Raw genomic sequence first — 21,424 nt, forward strand, 5'->3', positions numbered from 1 at the left:
CTCATAAATCCTATCCCTTAGTACCCTTTCCATTACTTTGCCTACCACCGAAGTAAGACTAACTGTCCTGTAATTCGCGGGGTTTTCCCTATTCCCCTTTTTGATCAGGCGCACAACATTCGCCACTCTCCAGTCCCCTGGTACCACCCCTGTTGACAGTGAAGACAAAAAGATCATTGCCAACGGCTCTGCAATTTCCTCTCTTGCTTCCCACATAATCCTAGGATATATCCCGTCAGGTCCGGGGGACTTGTCTGTTCTCAAGTTTTTCAAAATGCCCAACACACCTTCCTTCCTAACAAGTATATCTTCTCGCTTACCAGTCCGTTTCACACTCTCCTCTTCAACAATACGGTCCCTCTCGTTTGTAAATACAATACTTCCTCAAAGAACTCTATTACGTTGGTAAGGCACGATCTCCCCCATATAAAATCATGTTGCTTATTGTAAGAAATGGGGAAGTGTGTTGTTTTCGCAAAAAGGTAGTGATAATAAGCTTAAGTATAGTGCTGATAAATCGAGTGTAAAGGGCAGCTGTAGACAATGATTAAATCAGCAAGCACTAGGGAAATGTATAATTGGGTACTAACTTTAGTGCATAATTATTCTATTAAATAATTTCTTTCATCATGATAGTTTAAATAATTTAGTCTCAGCAAAATAGCTGAGATAGCTGAAACACATAATCTAGGCAAGAAAAGACACATTGTTAAAATGTATATTCAGGAATGGAATGTACCTATGAACAATGGAAGATGTTACAAGCAAAAGATAAAGTGAAAGGAACATCAAGATCCAAGTTTAGCAAAATCTTCCTTATGTCAGCACTTACAGAGGGAAGGGTCGCCAACTTGGAGAAGGGGGGGGAAAATAATAAGAGCGGATCACAAGTTAGTCAGAGAATAAAGTTGATTGGGTAATGTAGGAGTCAGAAGAGGTGACCTCACGCAGCTCAAAAGTATAACTGTGTACGAGTTTGAATGTTCATTGCTCATTTGCCTCTGCATTTGATGCCCTTTCTTGCAAGATCGTAGAATAAATAGTCTTATTTCCAGTTTTAGTGGTCTCATCTAATTTTATTTAAACTTGTTTCTAACACTTGTCACTGATAAGCCCATTCTCTTCTGAATATAAATAGATCCTATCCCTCAGTACCTTCTCCAGCAACTTTCCCACCACTTACTTTGGGCTCACTGGTCTGTAGTTACCTGGAATATCCCTACTATTCTTATTGAACAGGCAGACAACATGGGCAACCCTCCAGTCCTCCGGCACCTCACCTGTGTTTAAGGATGCTACAAGGATATCTGTCAGGGCCCAGTTATTTCCTCTCTCACCTCCCTCAGCAACCTGGGATAGATCCCATCTGGTCCTGGGGATTTGTCCACCTTAATATTCTTTAGCCTACCTGACACATCCTCCCTTCTTATGTCAATGTGGTCCAGAGTAAACAAACTTCTATCTATAATCTCAACATGCATCATGTCCTTCTCCTCATTGAACACTGATGCAAAATAATCATTCAGAATTTCACCCATTTTCTCAGGTTCGACACACAACCTCCATTCCTTATCCTTTAGTACACCAACCCTTTCTCTGTTGCCCTCTTGCTTCTTATATATGAATAAAAGGCCTTAGGATTCTCCTTAATTCTGCTCACTAAAGTTATTTCATTACCCCTTTTAGCCTGCTTGACACCTCATTTAAGGTTGGTCCTACTCTCCCAATATTCCTCCAAAGCCTGTTCTGTTCTTAGCTCTCTGGACCTTATGTAGATTAGATTAGATTACCTACAGTGTGGAGACAGGCCCTTCAGCCCAACAAGTCCAGAGCAACCCTCCGAAGAGTAACCCACCTGACCCATTTCCCTCTGACTTATGCACCTAACACTATGGACAATTTAGCATGGCCAATTCACCTGACCTGCACATCTCTGGACTGTGGGAGGAAACCAGAGCACCCAGAGGAAACCCATGCAGACACAGGGAGAATGTGCAAACTCCACATAGACAGTCACCCAAAGCTGGAATTGAACCTGGGACCTTGGTGCTGTGAGCCAGCAGTACTAACCACTGAGCCACTGTGCCGATGTATGCTTCCCTTGTCCTCTTGGCTCGTCGCAAATTTCCCCTGTCATCCGTGGTTTGTGAATCTTGTCTTTCCTATCCCTTGTTTTCAAGGGACATGCTTATACTGCACTATCTTCAACCTATCTTTGAAAGCCTCCCACGTATCAAATGTGGACTTCCCTTCAAATAGTTGCCCCCAATCCATATTTCTCAGCTCCTGCCAAATTTGAAATAATTGGCCTCAAGGTGGAAGGCTACCATATTAAGTTACCTGGAAAGCCAGACATTTGTCTGATACAAACTGATTTGATGGTAATTAAAGTAATGATTATGAGGAAGAAAAGCTGAGTCGGGGAGCCAATAACCTGGTACTTCTATGACGGAACAAATGGAAAGAATTGTAAATAGTGCGAGAGAGGAAGGAACAGAGATTTCATGTATTAAAAAGGTCAAACACAATGTGTTGACAACTGGTGTCTTTATTTTAGTAATGTATTTGCAGTCATTTAATAGATTTGCTTTTTTTTATTGTTTAAGCATAGACATTGCATAATTTCTCTTACTGAGATTGTCAACATAGTTGTAAAACATTTATTTTTTTGGTATTTGTCTTACTAGATTGAAATATGATGACAAAGAAACAACTGGAGCATTAGTGCTTTAACTTAACAAGGAAGTGAATGAACATTGGGGCAGGATTAAGGTGGTAAACAGTACAGCACAAATAAAAGTTAAAATCTATAATTGTGGATTTATGTCACTGTCATGTTTTGAGACTGACTTCGGGTAGAATGCCAGAAAAAATATGTCTTAATTTATTCTGAAACCAGTTAAAATACAAGCACACAGTTTGTGGTTTTCTGTAATATACCATTGTAATTGTGCCATATCTGGACTCTCATTAAGGTTTACATTGTTCAAGGGCAATTCTACTGTCTTAGGTACAGTATGAAGCAAATGCATTTGTGCACATAATGTTTGGTTCCGTTGCTTTCTAAAATCTTCCATCAAAAAAAGTCTCAGAATATTCTACTGGCATAATGTATGGCAGATTTTCCAAATGAATTAAAACTTTAAAAGTGATTGCATTTCAAATCTGATCAACATTGCTTTTTAAAAATAAGAAAAAGAATACTCCAAGTGCAGCCACACCAGAATTTTGTACAGCTGCAGCATGACCTCATCGTTCTGAAACTCGATCCCTCTACTAATAAAACCTAACACACCGTATGCTGTCTTAACAGCCGTTTCAAACTGGGTGGCAATTTTGAGGGATTCATGTACATGGACACCGAGATCTTTCTGCTTATCTACACTACCAAGAATCTTACCATTCATCCAGTACACTTCATTCATGTTACTCCTTTCAAAGTGAATCACCTCACACTTTTCTGCATTAAACTCCATTTGCCACCTCTCAGCACAGCTCTGTAACTTATCTATACCCCTCTATAACCTACAACATACTTCGGCGCTATCCACAACTCCACTGACCTTGGTGTCATCCGCAAACTTACGAACCTATCTTTCTACGCCCTCATCTTGGTCATTTATAAAACTGACAAACACAGTGGTTCCAAAACAAATCCTTGCGATACACCACTAGTAACTGAACTCCAGGTTGAAATTTTCCATCAACCCCACCCTCTATCTTCTTTCTGCCAATTTCTGATTCGGACCGCTAAATCACCCTCAATCCTATGCCTCCATATTTTGTGCAATAGCCTACCATGGGGAACCATATCAAACACCTTACTAAAATCCATATAGGACAAAGCGAGGACTGCAGATGCTGGAGATCAGAGCTGAAAAATGTGTTGCTGGAAAAGCGCAGCAGGTCAGGCAGCATCCAAGGAGAAGGAGAATCGACGTTTCGGGCATAAGCTGAAGAAGGGCTTATGCCCGAAACATCGATTCTCCTGCTCCTTGGATGCTGCCTGACCTGCTGCGCTTTTCCAGCAACACATTTTTCAGCTAAAATCCATATACACCACATTAACGGCTTTACCCTCATCCATCTGTTTGGTAACCTTCTCAAAACACTCACGGAGTTTCGTGAAGTGCGACTGACCCTCCACAAAACAGTGTTGACTATCCCTAATCAACTTATTCCTATCAAGATCTTATTTCTTATCTCCTTTTCCAACACTTTACCCACAAACAAAGTAAAGCTCACTGGTCTATAATTACCAGGGTTGTCTCTACTCCCCTTTTGAACAAGGGATCAAGACTTGCTATCCTCCAGTCTTCTGGTACTATTCCTGTAGACAATGACGATGTAAAGATCAAAGCCATAGGCTTGGCAAGCTCCTCCATGGCTACACAGAGAATCCTAGGATAAATCCCATCCAGCCCAGGGGATTTATATATTTTCACATTTTTCAGAAATTCTAACACCTCCTCCTTGTGAACCTCAATCCCATCTAGTCTAGTAACCCGTCTTTCAGTATTCTCCTCAACAACATTACCTTTTTCCAATGAGAATACTGATGAAAAATATTCATTTAGTTCTTCCCCTATCTCCTCTAACTCCACGTACAACTTCCCACTACTGTCCTTGATTGGCCCTAATCTTTCTCTAGTCATTCTTTTATCCCTTGTATACCTATAGAAACCTTTAAGGTTTTCCCTGATCTTATATGCCATCAACTTCTCATGTCCCCTCCTCGCTCATCTTAGCTCTCTCTTCCGGTCTTTCCTGGCTACTTTGTAACTCTCAATAGCTCTAACTGAGCCTTCACATATCATCCTAACATAAGCCTTCTTCTCCCTCTTGACAAGAGATTCAACTTCCTTAGTAAACCACAGCTCCTGCGCTCGACAACTTCCTCCCTGTTTGACAGGTACATGCTTATTAAGGACACACAGTCGCTGTTCCTTGAATAAGCTCCACATTTTTAATGTGCCCATGCCCTGCAGTTTCCTCCCCATTCTATGCATCCTGAATCTTATCGGACTAGGAGAAAGTGAGGATTGCAGATGCTGGAGTATCAGAGTTGAAAAATGTGATGCTGGAAAAACACAGCAGACCAGGCAGCATCGAAGGAGCAGGAGAATCGACGTTTCGGGCATAAGCCCTTCTTCAGGAATGAGGCTGGTGTGCCAAGCGGGCTGAGATAAAAGGTAGGGGGGGGAATTTGAGGGAGGGGCGTTGGGAATATGATAGGTGAAAGGAGGTGAGGGTGCAGGTGATAGGCCGGAGAGGGGGTGGGGGCGGAGAGGTCGAGAAGAAGATTGCAGGTCAAGAAGGCGGTGCTGAATCCGAGGGTTGGATTGGTGGGGGGTGTGGACCGGACGAGGGAGTCGCGGATGGAGTGGTCTCTCCTGAATGCAGATGGGGTGGAGAGGGAAATATATCCCTGGTGGTGGGGTCTGTCTGGAGGTGGCGGAAATGACGGAGGATGATACGATGTATCTGGAGGTTGGTGGGGTGGTAGGTGAGGACCAGTGGGGCTCTGTCCTGATGGCGATTGGAGGGGCGGGGTTCAAGGGAGGAGGTGCGGGAAGTGGAGGAGATGCAGTGGAGAGCATCGTGGACCACGTCGGAGGGGAAATTGCGGTCTTTGAAGAAGGAGGCCATTTGAGTTGTTCGGTAGTGGAATTGGTCCTCCTGGGAGCAGATGCGGCGGAGGCAGAGGAATTGGGAATATGGGATGGCGTTTTTACAGGGGGCAGGGTGGGAGGAGGTGTAATCTAGGTAGTTGTGGGAGTCGGTCGGTTTGTAGTAAATGTCTGTGTTGAGTCGGTCGCCCGATATAGAAATGGAGAGGTCTAGAAAGGGGAGGGAGGAGTCTGAGATGGTCCAGGTAAATTTGAGGTCATCTTCCACCTAGGAACCCTCCAGCCACACGGGATGAATGTAGATTTCTCCAGCTTCCTCATTTCCCCTCCCCCCACCTTATCTCAGTCCCAACCCTCGGATACAGCACCACCCTCTTGACCTGCAATCTTCTTCCCGACCTCTCCACCCCCACCCCCTCTCCGGCCTAACACCTTCACCCTCACCTCCTTCCACCTATCGTATTCCCAGCGGCCCTGCCCAAAATTCCCTCCCCCCTACCTTTTACCTCAGCCCACTTGGCACATCAGCCTCATTCCTGAAGAAGGGCTTATGCCCGAAACGTCGATTCTCCTGCTCCTCGGATGCTGCCTGGCTTGCTGTGTTTTTCCAGCACCACATTTTTCATTCCTAAATCTTGTCTAATTGCATTGTAATTGCCTTTCCCCCAGCTGTAGCTCTTGCCCTCCGGTGTATACCTATCCCTTTCCATCGCTGAAGTAAATATAACTGAATTGCGGTCACTATCATCAAAGTGCTCACCTACCTCCAAATCTAACACCTAGCCAGGTTCATTACCCAGTACCAAATCTAATGTGGCCTTGCTTCTTGTTGGTTTGTCTACATACTGTGTCAGAAAACCCTCCTGAACACAATGGACAAAAACTGACCCATTGAAAGTACTTGAATTATAGTATTCCCAGTCAATATTTGGGAAGTTGAAGCCCCTCATAAAAACTAACCTGTCACTCTCGCTCCTATCAAGAATCATCTTTGCTGTCCTTTCCTCTACATCTCTGGAACTATTTGGAGGCCTGTAGAAAACTCCCAACAGGGTGACCTCTCCTTTCCTGTTTCTAATCTCAGCCCTTACTACCTCAGTTGACCAGTCCTCAAATGTCCTTTATGCCACCGTAATACTGTCCTTGACTAACAATGCCACACCCTCACCTCTTTTACCATCTTTTCTGTTTTAGATTAGACTAGATTACTTTTGAGGTAAAAAAACAATAACTGCAGATGCTGGAAACCAAATTCTGGATTAGTGGTGCTGGAAGAGCACAGCAGTTCAGGCAGCATCCAACGAGCAGCGAAATTGATGTTTCGGGCAAAAGCCCTTCATCAGGAATAAAGGCAGTGAGCCTGAAGTGTGGAGAGATAAGCTAGAGGAGGGTGGGGGTGGGGAGAAAGTAGCATAGAGTACAATAGGTGAGTGGGGGGGTGGGGGGGTGGGGGGGGATGAAGGTGATTAGCCAGGGAGGAGAGGGTGGAGTGGATAGGTGGAAAAGGAGATAGGCAGGTCGGACAAGTCCAGACAAGTCGTTGGATGCTGCCTGAACTGCTATGCTCTTCCTAGATTACTTTTGGCCTAACAAGTCCACACCGACTCTCCAAAGAGCAACCCACCCAGACTCATTCCCCTACATTTACCCCTTCACCGAACACTACGGGCAATTTAGCATGGCCAATTTACCTGAACATTTTTGGACTGTGGGAGAAAACTGGAGCACCCGGAGAACCCACGCAGACACAGGGAGAATGTGCAAACTCCACACAGACAGTTGCCTGAGGCGGGAATTGAACCCGGGTCTCTGGCGCTGTGAGGCAGTAGTGCTGCCCACTTCTTAGTGAAACATCTAAATCCCAAAGACCATCCTATTTGTCGAGCTCCCACCTACCCCAGAAAGAGACCCAATTATCCAGGAATCCAAAATACTTCCTCCTGCACCACCCTGTAGCCACATGTTCAACTCCTCTCTCTCCCTATTCCTTGCCTCGCCAGTATGTGGCATGAGCAACAAACTAGAGATAGTAACTCTGTCTGTCCTAGCTCTAAGCTTCCATTCTAACTCCCTAAATTTCTGCCTTAACTCCCCATCTTAAGTTTGATAATCCTCAGGCAGCACATTGGAAGAGCCCTTGCCTAGCACTTGCTGTGGAATAAAAACAGGGGTTTCCTTTTTCTTCAATTCTCTCCCTCTTTCTATTTTCTGTCAAGTCAGCGAACCTTTTACAACTCTTTTGCTTTCCTTCCTGTTACATCAAGCTTGCATTCAAGAGTAATTAGATTTCTGAATACAATGCTATTGGGAAATGTGAGGTCTGTGATAATGTTAGAAGAGAGTTCAAGTGTGACTGAAGCCAGACAATTGCGTTTCCTGCTGCATGCTCTGTCCTGGAGCTGCAGAACAGAACTTGCTGCATATAACTCCACAATTATCTTATTGTGGAAATTTGCTGGACTTCTGGCAAAGATCTTTCTGGTCCTTCAGATGACTGGATCAAAGTAGAAATTGAGAAATGGTGGATGGCAGATAAGGAGATTTAATATTAATTGCTTGTTTATTATGGTTTAATATTCTTGAGTCATATCCAAAATAACTCCGAATATTCAAATTTGTGTTTTATTTTAATCTAACTGGCAATGTTTCTGTGATGTTTTGACTTTAACTGTGTATTTTTTTAAAAAAAGGATGGTTCAAGTAATATATGAAGTGACCAGCTGCCTTATCATTACATTGAATTTACTGTGACTCCGCATCAATATATCCTTCTTCAGCCCTGCAAGATTCACATCTTTGCACTTCTAATTCTGGCCTCTTGGAATTTCCTTGCATGCTGGATCTTCTTTATTCTGTCATTGGTGTGTTCAGTCAGCCAGTACTGAAGCTCTGTAACTCCCTCCCAAAACATCTCTTTGTCCTCAAAACCAATATTTCTGACCAAGCTTTTGGTGACCTGTTCTTGTGATAGCTCCAAGAGACTTGGAGTTGATTTTTAAATGATGATGTTGCTGGAAGCATTTTGGAATGTTTATACCATGTCAAAGAACAATAAAAGTTGTTCTGCATTATATTAACTTCTTAAATTTGTACTCTCCGTTGGCATCAGGAGATGAGGTTCTTCCATATCTTGTTGTCAAAACGTCTCATGTCTGAATACTTAACTTTGGGACCTTCGAAAAACTTGTAGGAAATGTAATAACTGCTTTCCTTAACAAGGATTTTTTCTACATGTACACATTCTTTTCAATACACAAAACTGAAACTGTGTTAGAAATCCTCCTTGGCAAGTGAACACAAATATTAACATCTTCTTTGTTTAATGGCCAGGTTCCTCAGATGAGTAATTTTTGTTATTAATCGTTCTGGCAATGAATCACTGAAGCTAGCAGTCTGGAAACACCTCTGAGTTCATCAGTTATGAACCAAGAACCCCATCCAATCCTCAGTAAGGGAGAGAAATAGTTTTATCATTGGAAACACTAACTTAGCTTTTTGATTGCCCCCTCTGTACATAAACATTTATAGATCTTGGCTTTACTTTTTATCCGATTTCATCAAAAACGTCCCCATATTTCTTTTTTTTAAATATTCTGGAACACCTTATTGTACACACTGATGCAGTGATAAGGTCCAGCTTCAAATTCTATCTGCTGCAGTAATGTTGCATAATATGTTAGAATAACTTGTTCACAAGTAATTAAACTTAAAGTCCTCCATGAAGAGAGATGTTTTCAGGGTCTTGTGATGCAGCAATAGTGTCCCTACCTTTGGGCTAGAAGACTTAGGTACATGTCCCACCTGCTCCAAGGGTGTCTCATAACCCATCTGAAGAGGTTGATGTTTTTAAAAAGCTATATGTCTACAATACAGTCTTAACTCTTCTTACACCCCTTATCAGTGAAATAAGGTGCAGTCTTTTTCAGGTGCCATCAGTACTCTGTTGCTAAATGTGGATTTGCATGAACAAGAAATTGAAACGACTCTCAAAGAAATGTGCCCTCTTATTTCAGTAGAAAATTGGTTTTACATATTCGGTATTCGGATCTCCATTTGTAGTCTAACGTGTAGATAGTTGAAACAAGGATAAACATATTGAAGAACTGAGGTTCCTACCTCCTTCCCTCCCCACTGACTACCTGTGGTGATTTTCAAATCTCCTGTGAAAGTTTTGAAGAAAAACCTACTGTTTCCTATTATATCGCTACGCCCGGAGGGTGACCTATTTCATAAAAAGTTGATAAAATAATGTAATACTGAATCTCTGATTATCCAGCAATTTTATAACAGCCAACAGCCAATTGTGGGCGCAACAGCTAGTTTAAAATGTCTTTTTCCTTACCAATTTCAGCTGCAGATGCTATGAGGAACCTGGAAATGTCATGTCTTCTGACATACTGGCAGTGATCAGAAAACAAGTTTGCTTCAGTATGTGTATAAATGATCCTTGATTCAGAATGCAAACATGTGAAAGGAATTTGCTGTTGTTTAAATTGTTTAGGGTTTCCTCTTGAAAGCATGTGACAGCTGGGCAGCAAACACTTGCAGACCAGACCATAGCAATCACATTAAATTTGCCTCTGATGCTTGCATTATTCCTACAAATTAGAGTCCTTACTTAATTAGATCAACAGAAAGCATCCAAATAAAAGCCAAAATAAAATGCAGATGCTGTAAATCACAAACAAAACCAGAAGTTGCTGGAAAAGCTGTTGCTGGAAAGCAACCAAATCTCTTCAACGAAAGGTTTCGTCCCCTTCATCAGCCCTGTTTACCTCCCGTTGATATCTCTGGACTATGCTGCAAGGAAACATCAATTGAAAAAAATGAGCTTGATTTATTCCTCTTTTTCTTCCTGAGCTTCTCTGCCTCTCTCCCTACCTGTGCTCTGCTTTCTTGCAAGACAATTATGTAAGTTTGACAAAAAAAAACATCATCTATTGCAGTCACCCATCTGCAGTGTGGCCAGTTTAACAAAAGCAGCTGAACATGAGCTGCAATACTGAATCCAGAGCCGACAGCCATTCCAACAGCTGGCATACAATTGTAGATGGAAGCAAATGCTAATTTAAATGACTAAACTGAACTTTTCTGACCAATTGCAGGCCTGTCAACTTTGACAGTCCAAACTGCGCTGGAGAAGGAAAACAGAGTTCTCCAGAAACTAAGGCGCTCATGAAAAAGTAAGTTTGATACAGAATCTGAGAATGATTTTTCATCATTTAGAGTAGCGAAAAGAAACTGCTCGTGAGCTGGCAATTACTGAAAGATAACAGAGAGACTCCTAATGAAGACATTGTACGCAGTGCCGTGAATACCATTTCAAACTGGAGTAGTCACATCATAACCTCTAATATTTGCAATATTCGTAGGTGTTCAGAGTTGTTTTCAAAACAAATGTTAAGACAGGGCATCAAACTCACTTCATTGGCAAATTGCTTATCTTTGGACATTTAATTTTGACATCATTTGTCAAATTAAACATTGATAAAGGTAAATGATAGCTCTATATGAACAACTGTAGAAATAAAAAAGTGAGTTTGCTCCAAGTGCAATTTAATTCTTGATGAATGTTGTGTTTGTAATAAAGGCAATTACTGAATAACCAGCATTTTCTGTAAAGTTAGGTGGATATTTCCTTTTGCATCAATTCTAGGGCAGTGTAACCAACATCAGACCAGATCATAGTTACCACATTACGGAAACTGTTAGGCTCTTCCTCCAAAATTTGTATTGTATTGTAGTTAGATGTGTCTTTTTATTTAACAACTTACTTGCAGTTATAATTTTGTGAATTGGGGTCCTCAGCTGGTGACTTAATTGGCTGCCCAGTGGGTGGTCAATCCAACTACCTTGACCAGCTCTGACAATGTAACTATGGAGAATGCTATCAGGCTTTGCTCCTCGGCTCCCCTCCACTTTGCCAATTATCTCACAACCCAGCCACAGCCAGCTGACTGGGAAAATTCAGCCCTGTATGTTGAGATGGTATCCAGAGCTCTTCATTGGAGAATTTGGAAAATATATTGCCCTTCTACAATAGAGCCTGGAGCCTCTTATTTGAGATATTTCTGCACTACATAAGTATAAATGATTGAACAAATGAATTTGTTGCATCCTTACCTTCCTCTCTTTGCTTCCATGTTTTGTCTCACTGGCTTGTCCTTCCAGCTACCACTGGATGTGGGGAAATAAATTACCATCTACTATATGTGTGTTGAATATGACCTGTTTTCACAAAATTAGCTGTCAATATTTTAAAATACGGACTCAATGTCTTTCAAGTTTATAAAAATGTTTTTATTGTGAATGTAAATATTTGCTTAAAATGACATAATGGCTCTTTTATGACCCTTTGTAGATGTGAAAACCCTGACAGTCCAGAGTGCAAAGTAGATGGTGATCCGGGTTCTCCAGAAATCAAGGGGCTCAACAAAGAGTAAATTTGATACAATATGCGAATAACGTTTTGTTTCATTAAGAGTACAAGGACGCGAAAGGCAATTGCTGGTGAGCTAACAGTTCGGGACTCCACATGAAAACATCAGACAGGAACGCAGTGAGCACCACTCCAGACCATACCAGTCACATTACTGCCTTCTCAGATTTGCATTATTCCTTGGGGTTCAGAGTTTCTTTCAAAAAACAATTGTCATAGGACATGAAGACACTTCAATGGAAAATTGTCCAGGTTTCAGTATTGAAGTTTGGAAATATTGATCTGTAACGTTTTCTAAACTCTGAATATAAATATATTCAAGGAAAGAGTTTCTGATTTTTCCCTGTACCCCTTGTCACTAGCTTCAGTGTCCTTCAAATCGACGAAAGATTTTGAAGACAAAAATCGCCATCCTTTGGAGCCATATGTCTGGAGTGTATTCTGTTTCACCTGCTTGTTTTCTTAATACTGAATCTCAGTCTCCAGAATTTTCTAACAGCTGACAGCCATTGTGGATGAAAATGTTTTGTTTAAAATGTCTTTCTTCATGACTAATGGCAGCTGCTGGAATTGTGATAGGCCAAGCTGTCAGTAAAAGCAACATCCAATGTTTTCTGGGATAGTTGCAGTAATCAGAAAGGTACATTGCTCCAATGTATACATAAATGATCCTTGATTTGGAAGTTGGTGTTCTTTTTTACATGTGACATTTGCAGAAATAAATTAGTGAATCTCGCTGCCTTGGACTGAGAACTGGAGCCCGTCCTGCTGTGATTGGTGGCAGCACCAATGGTGCTGATGGTGGCTAATCAAGAAGCTGCTGCCAGCTCAATATCCTCTGAATAAAATGACCTGATCCCAAGAGCTGGCTGTGAAATCAGAGTGATGACAGAGCAGCAACCTTCTCATGCTGCCATTTGCGGTTGCGACTGCGGAGCCAAAAAATGTTTTGCTGGCATAGAGAGGGGAAGAGAATCCATAATGTGTGGAAACAGGTCCAATAAGTCCACACTGACACTCTGATGGTAACTCACTCAGACCCATTTCCCTATCCTATATTTATCCCTGACTAATGCAACTAACCTACACATCCCTGTACACTATGGGCAATTTAGCATGGCTAATTCACCTAACCTGTACACCTTTTGGATTGTGGGAGGAAACCCACATAGACTTCGGGAGAATGTGCAAACTCCTGAGGCTGGAATCGACCCTGGGTCGCTGGCACTGCGAGGCAGCAGAGCTAACCACTGAGCCACCAGGCCACCCCCAATGGGGCATAAGATCCGTTGTGGGTACTGAGGAGTTTTAGCAGTCCTGTCACACAGACACCAGTGGCCCTCAGTTGGTGACTTAATTGGCTGTCTAGTGGGTGGTCAAGCCAGCTACCTTGCCCATCTCTGACAATACAATATAATTGTGGAGAAAGGAGTCAGGCTCTACTCCTTGGCTCCCCTTCACTTTACTACTCATCTCATGTCCCAGGTCACAGCCAGTTGACTAGGAAAATTCAGCTCTGTATGTAGATTCAGTATCCAGAGGTTTTCAGAAATTGCACATGACTATGTAACAAGTGTGAAGTACAGGAGAGATGGGTTTGTCACAATTTTTTCTCTCTCCTTGTTTCCATGCTCCAGCCTCAGTCTACTTTCCTGCAACTAACACTGAAGGTTCTGGGAACTAAATCTCTATCTGCTATTGACATATATCCTGTGTTTGAACAGTTTTCATTTCTTAATTGTCAATTACTTGAAATACAGACTCAATTTTTTTCAAGTTCATAACTTTATTATGGATGTTGACATTTGCTTAAAACGACTGACTTTATGACCATTTGCAGCTCTGAAAACATTGGCAATGCAAATAGTGAGGGAAATGGAGATCCAGGTTTTCAAGAAACTACAAAACCATGAAAGATATAGAGAGGTAGACGGCAAAAAGCTTTTCGCTAAAGTGGGGACTCAATTACTCGGAGTCACGAGTTTAAGGAGAGAGGAGAAAAGTTTAACAGAGATATGTGTGAAAAGGTCTTTATACAGAGGGTGGTGGGTGCCTGGAACACATAGCCAGCAAAGGTAGTAAAGGCGGTCACAATAGTGTCATTTAAGATGTATTTAGACAAGATATATGAATGGCAGGGAGCGGAGGGATACAGATCCTTAGAAATTAGGCGACAAGTTTTGAGAGAGGATCTGCATCAGGGCAGGCTTGGAGGACTGAAGGGCCTGTTCCTGTGCTATAATTTTCTTTGTTCTTTGTTCTAAGGTGGTCATTAAAGAGTAAGTTTGATACAATATGTGACCTGGGTTTCGCTTAATTTAGAGTTAAGAACATCAGTTATTCTAAGATAATGTAGGGATTCCTCATGAAGGCATCACACAGCAGTACAGTTAACAACATTCCAGACCATAGCAATCATATTACTATCCCTCTAATATTTCCACTATTCCTGAGGTTTGCAAGAGTTCTTCCAAAAAAATTGTAATAACAGGGTATCAAAGAAACTTCAATGGAAAATTGCCGTTCTTTCGGTGTTGAAGTTTACGGTTATTTATCTGTGACCCTTCTTGACTCTGAATATGAAAATATTCCCATTACTCTCTTTTGTGCTTATCACCAGCTACAGTATTCCTCGAACCTATGAAAGCTTTTGAATAAGAAGTCACCTTCTTGTGTGGCTCTATAACTGAAGTGTGGCTAGTTGAATAAAAGTACGTAACCAGGAACTGAAATACTACATCCAGAGTGTTCACCCATTCAAACAGCTGACAGACCATAATATATGTCGGAGAAGAATTAAACCATTCAACCTGTTGTGTCTGCTCCACCATTGATCAGGACAGATATATTTCTCATTCCCATTCTTTTACCTTCTCCCTGTACTCACTGATTCCTTATTAATCAAGAATGTATTTATCTCTGCCTTGAACACATTCAACAACTTTGCCGTAGAAGGCTGCGGAGGCCATGAGTTCCACAGATTCACCACCCTCTAGCTGAATTAATTCTACCTCGTCTCAGTTTTCAGAGTTTGTCCCTTCACTCTGAGGCTGTGCCCTCGGGTCCGAGTCTCTCCAACTAGTGGATATGCACCTTCGCCACGTTCACTCTATCCAGGCCTGTCAGTATTCTGTAAGTTTCAATCATATTCTGCTTTCATCCTTCGAAACTCGATTGAGTACAGACCCAGAGTCCTCAACTGCTCCGCATAAGAACCCCAATTGTAATCAGATTGAAATACTAATTTAGATGATTTAATCTCCTTTTTTATGACTAATTGCAGGTGTGGAAACCCTGATAGTCCAAAGTGTACTGGAGATGGAAATGTCAGTTTTCCAATTACAATTGCAGTAATTAGAAAGTGAGTTTAATCTGATGTGAGATTTCATTCTTGATTAATACTAGAGTAAAGGCAATCACTGGATAACATGAAATTGCTGTAAGATTATGTGGGTTTTTCATAGAACCTTACAGTGCAGTACAGGCCCTTTGGCCCTCGATATTGTGCCAACCTGTGGAACCAATCTGAAGCCTATCTATCCTACATTATTCCATTTTCATCCATATGTTTATCCAATGACCATTTAAATGCCTTTAATGTTGGTAAGTCTACTACTGTTGTAGGCAGGGCGTTCCATGCCCATACTACTTTTTGAGTAAAGAAACTACCTCTTACATCTGACCTATATCTAACACCCCTCAATTTAAAGCGATGTCCCTTCATGCTCGCCATAACCATCCAAGGAAAAAGGCTCTCCCTGTCCACCCTATCTCACCCTCTGATTATCTTATATGTCTAATTAAGTCACCTCTCAACCTTCTTTCTAACGAAAACAGCCTCAAATCCCTCGGCCTTACCTCATAAGACCTCCCCTCAATACCAAGCAACTTCCCAGTAAATCACCTCTGCACCCTTTCCAAAGCTTCCAATCCTTCCTACAATGCAGCAACCAGAACTGTATGCAATACTCCAAGTGCGACTGCACCAGAGTTTTGTATAGCTGCAACATGACCTTGAGGCACCGAAACTCAATCCCTCTATCAATAAACGCTAACACACTGTATGTCTTCTTAACAACGTTATCAGCTTGGGTGGTAATCTTCAGGGATAGACACTGAGATCTCTCTGCTCATCTACATTACCAAGAATCTACCATTAATGCAGTACTCTTTATTCTTATTGCTCCTTGTAAAATGAATCACCTCACACTTTTCCACATTAAACTCCATCTACAGCTTACTTATGTCCCTCTGTACCCTGCAACATGCTTCGGCACTGTCCACAACTCAACTGACATTCGTGTCAATTTGCAAATTTACTATCTCATCCTTCCACGTCCTCATCCAGGTCGTTTATAAAAATGACAAACAGCAGTGGCCCCAAAACAGATCATTGCAGTACACCACTTGCAACTGAACTCCAGGATGAATGCCAATTTTGCCAATTTCCGATCCAAACCGCTAAATCACCCTCAATCCAATGCCTCTGTATTTTCTGCAGTAGCTATATGGTGGGGAACCTTTTCAAATGTCTTACTTAAATCCATATACACTACATCAGCTGCTTCACCCTCATCCAGCTGTTTGGTCATCAACTGAAATTTTCACACTTTCCAGAAATGCTAACATCTCATGCTTGTGAACCTCAATCCTGTCCAGTCTAGTAGCCTCTATCTTAGTATTCTTCTCAACAACATTGTATTTTTTCAGTGAGAATACTGATGAAAAATATTCATTTAGCGCTTCTCCTATCTCCCCGGTATCCAAGCACAACCTCCCAGTACTATCATTGATTGGCCCAAATCTTTCCTTAGGCAGAAGTGAGTACTGCAGATGCTGGAGTGTGGTGCTGGAAAGATACAGCAGGTCAGGCAGCATCCGAGGAGCAGGAAAATCAATGTTTCAGGCAAAAGCTTTCTCTAGTCATTCTTTTATTCCTGATATACCTATAGAAAGCATTAGAATTTTTCTTGATCCTATCCGCCAACAACTTCTCATGCCCCTTCCTGGCTCTTCTTAGTTCTCTTTTTAGGTCTTTCCTGGCTAACTTGTAACTCTCAAGTGCTCGATCTCATCCTAACATAACCCTTCTTCTTCCTCTTGACAATAGATTCAACTTCTTTAGTAAACCATGGCTCCCTCACTCGATCACTTCCTCCTTGCCTGACTGTACATACTTATCAAGGACACGCAGTAGCTGTTCCTTGAATAAGCTCCACAGTTCAATTGTGCCCATCCCCTGCAGTTTCCTTCCCCATCCTAGGCATCCTAAATCTTGCCTAATCGCATCATAATTGCTTTTTTCCCAACAATAACATTTGCCCTACATTACATACCCATCCCTGTCCATCACTAAAGTAAACATAACTGAATTGTGGTCTCTATCATCAAAGTGCTCACCTACCTCCAAATCTAACACCTGGCCAGGTTCATTACCCAGTACCGAATCCAATGTGGCCTAGCCCATTGTTGGCCTGTCTACATACTGTGTCAGGAAACCATCCTGCACACATTGGACAAAAACTGACCCATCTAAAGTTCCTTTCCAGGTCACCAAAAGTATTGGATTCAAGGTCAAATTTGTATTTTTCTTCGAACTTGGATGTGGCGATTGTTTTATTAACAAAATATTTGCAGTAATAATTTTGTGAAATGGGGTGGAGCCTGCTGCTTGGACTGAGAGCTTGACCCAATCCTGCTATGATAGGTGGTAGAATCAAGGTTGCATGTTGCTGATAGTGGCTAACCCAGCAACCCTTCTATGTTTAGGCCTAGAACTCCTTATTTGCCATATTTCTATACTACACAATGAGTGAAGTATTGAAGAAATTGATTTGTCACAACCTTTTATCTGTCCCTTTGCTTCCACACTGTAACTTCACTGTTTTGTCCTGCAAACCTCCACTGAAGGTTTTGGGGAAATAAATCATCATCTAAAGCAATTCTGTATCTTGTGTGTAACCTGATTTCACCAACTTAGCTGTCGGTGGCTTGAAACACAGACTCCATTTCTATCAAGGTCATAAAAATGCACTTATTTACCAGAGGAAGTGGTGGAGGCTGGTCCAATTGCAATCTTTAAAAGACATCTTTATGGGTACAAGCATAGGAAGGATTTAGAGGGAAATGGGCCAAATGCTGGGAAATAGGACAAACCTTATTTAAGATTCCTGGTTGGCATGAATGGGTTAAACCGAAGGGTCTGTTTCCGTGATGCATATCTCTATGATTCTATGTAGACATTTGGCTGAAATGGCTTAACAGCACCTTTATGATGATTTGCAGCTCTGAAATGGCGATCCTGATCCCCTGGAAACTAAGGGGCTCATTAAAGTTTGATATAATATGTGACTAAGGTTTTGCTTCATTCAGTGTGCAAGAGAAAGGAATTTGCTAGTGAGCTGGCATTTTCTGTAGGGGTATTCAGGGACATCCCATGAAGGCATCACACAGCAGTACAATGAGCACCATTCCAGACCATAGTGTTACAAAGTCGAGAGAGTGTATGGTCACTTTAAGAGAGGAAGCGTTTTCTGCATTTAAAGTACAGCCACAGCTGCCAGAAAAAAACAGCTAAGAGATGCGCTGTCCCAAATAGATACGTAACATTTGGTTGCTAAATGGATACCTGAGTTTTGGGTGCTGTTTAAACAAGAATTAAAATTTTACAAATTAATTTAAAGTATGCCCAGGACACTAAACCCAACTGAGTTTGAATTTATTGTATTGACAACATCGGACCAATAAGAGGGAATGATGTTGGGGATATAAAACACGGAGCAAATTGAAAATCGGTCAGAGCAACTGCCATAGACCCAGAGAGCTAACTGCTCATCTAATTTGAAAACCTCTGAAAGAAATCAGAAGGCACCATCTATCAAAATGTATCTTTTCCTGTAAAAATACTTGCAGTAGAAAGTAGAAAGAAAGAAGACAATCCCAGAGAAGACAACAGAGTTGGGAAGAAGAGGAAGTAAGGCTGAAAGGAGAGGAGAAGCCCATCTGTATGGACTTTGAGAAATTAAGTTAATGTAATGTTTAATTATTGGATTATTGGAGCAACATTTTTATAGATTTGGGGTCAGATGGTGATTAGTTAAGAAAAAAGAGGGCTTGGATTTGTTAATAGTTTTTGTTTAGTGCTCACAATTAGAGTTAGGAAAATAACTTTTTATTTTTTCTTTAAGCAGTGGAAATCAGGAGTTTTCCTTAACTCACTCAGATTTTAACAGATTACGAGGTGAGGTGAGCTTTTCTGGGTGTTTTTGTTTTAATTAACAGATGGGTTCGATCTCTGTGGCGTAACAGTTTGGGGCTTGTCATCTGGGATTTGGACAGATCCAGACTAAATTTGGACAGGGTTGGATAAATTTGGGGTATGAAAGGTTCTATCAGATTTAAGCAGACTTAAGGTTTAGTGTCCTAGATCTTTAAATAAAACTTAGTCGAGACAAATCTGTTTGATTTCAGCTATTTGTAGTTGGTTTAATTAAAAGTGAGAGAAATGGCACTTTCAGATACTAAATGTTTTCTGGGAGGAGAAGAAGTGACTGCAAATTTTACAAAAGGTGCTGCATGGCACAATGGCTCAGTGGTTAGCACTATTACCTCACAGAGCCAAGGACCTGGGTTCAATTCCAGCCTAGGGTGACTGTCTATATGCAGTTAGCACATTCTTCCCATTTCTGTATGGGTTTCCTCTGGGTGGTCTGTTTCCTCCCACAGTCCAAAGATGTGCAGGTTAGGTGAAATTAGCCATGCTAAATTGCCCATGGTGTTGCAGGGATGTGTAGGTTAGGTGCAATAATCAGGGCAAATTTTGGGGAATGGATCTGGTTAGGGATACTCATTGGAGGCTTGGTGTAGACTTGTTGGGCCAAATGGCCTGTTTCCACACTGTAAGGATTCTATAATGAACTGGCAGACAAGCTGGAGTTGGAATTGCTTGTTAATTCAAGTACAATTATTAGTGAAACAGCTCAACATTTAAATGTGCTGAAAAGGCCATTAAAATATTTGGAAATGGCTAAAATTCAATTGCAGATGAAGCAGCTTGAGAGAGAAGAAAGAGAAAGGGAGAGAGAATTTGAACTTCAGAAGTAGCGAATTTGTCAGGAAAACAAGTTAACAGGATGGAGATGGAGGGAGAAAGTAGGGATATATACAAATATGTTAAAACATTGCCACTATTTGATGAGAAAGATGTTGAAGCCTTTTTATTTCATTTGAAAAATTGGCTAGGCAGCTGGAGTAGCCAGAGACCTTGTGGATAATGCTAATTCAGACTAAGCTGGGAGGCAGAGCTGTACTGTCAAATGAGGGGGTCAACAGATTATGCAGACGTGAAGCAAGTTATTTTGAGTGCCTATGAATTGGTACCAGAAGTGCGTAGAAAGTAGTTCAGAAGCATACAGAAGGAACCAGGTCAGACTTATATTGAGTTCAAATGAATGAAACATAGAAATTTTGATAAATGGCTGCGGGCCTTAAAAATTGGTAAAGCATATGAGGCTCTAAGAGAGTTTATTCTGCTGGAAGAATCTAAAAACTCATGTCCAGAGATGATTAAGAACTTATGTAGATGATTAGAAAGTTCAAAAAGTGAGAAGAGCTGCAGAGATGGCAAATGAATATGCATTGTACATAAGGCAAAACTTAGCTTCCGGCAAGAATGTCATCCTGTGAGGAATAGAAAATGGGAGACGAGGAAGTCCTAACAAAATAAAAAGAAGATCACCCTGAAAAAACTTACCACAGGTGAAAAAAAGCTCAAGGGGGGTGAAAATGTGATGGAAGGCCTCGGGTGTTTCCCCTGTGGTAAAGAGGGACACTAAAATATAGAAGGTAGAGGCAGGAGGAGGCTATTCTGCCCTTCAAGCCTGCTCCGCCATTCATCATGATCATGGCTGATCATCCAATTCAATAGCCTAATCCTACTTTCTCTATAATAATCGTTGGTCCCTTTTGGTCCAAGTGGGATATCTAGCTGCCTCTTGAAAACACACACTATTTTGGCATCAACTACTTCCTGTGGCAATGAATTCCACAGGCTCACCACTCTTTGGGTGAAGAAATGTCTCCTCATCTCCATCCTCAGTGATCCACCCTGAATGATCAGACTGTAACCCCTGGTTCTGGACACAGCCACCATCAGGAACATCCTTCTGGCATCTACCTTGTCTAGTCCTGTTAGAATGCTATAATTTGCTATGAGCTTCCCCCTCTATTCATCTGAACTCCAGTGAAAACAATCCTAACCTAGTCAATCTCTCCTCACACATCAGTCCCACCATCTCCAGAATCACCCTGTTAAACTTTCGCTGCACTCCCTTGAGAGCAAAAGCTCAGAAAAGGA

General features: G+C 41.6%; 2 long non-coding RNA genes across 5 annotated transcripts in view; one reads left to right on the forward strand and one right to left on the reverse strand.

Moving 5' to 3' along the window:
* The window catches only part of LOC140467268 (uncharacterized), an 82,838-nt gene extending 68,252 nt beyond the window's left edge, over positions 1-14,586 (forward strand). The window contains exons 2-3 of the long non-coding RNA XR_011955379.1: positions 10,736-10,813; positions 11,992-14,586. This is a non-coding gene — a long non-coding RNA (uncharacterized lncRNA). The remainder of the gene's footprint in view (positions 1-10,735; positions 10,814-11,991) is intronic.
* Positions 1-21,424, reverse strand: part of LOC140467267 (uncharacterized) — a 181,300-nt gene that overhangs the window by 65,814 nt on the left and 94,062 nt on the right. The window lies entirely within an intron of this gene.

The sequence above is a fragment of the Chiloscyllium punctatum genome, chromosome 45 (assembly GCF_047496795.1).
Source record: "Chiloscyllium punctatum isolate Juve2018m chromosome 45, sChiPun1.3, whole genome shotgun sequence".
NCBI lineage: Eukaryota > Metazoa > Chordata > Chondrichthyes > Orectolobiformes > Hemiscylliidae > Chiloscyllium > Chiloscyllium punctatum.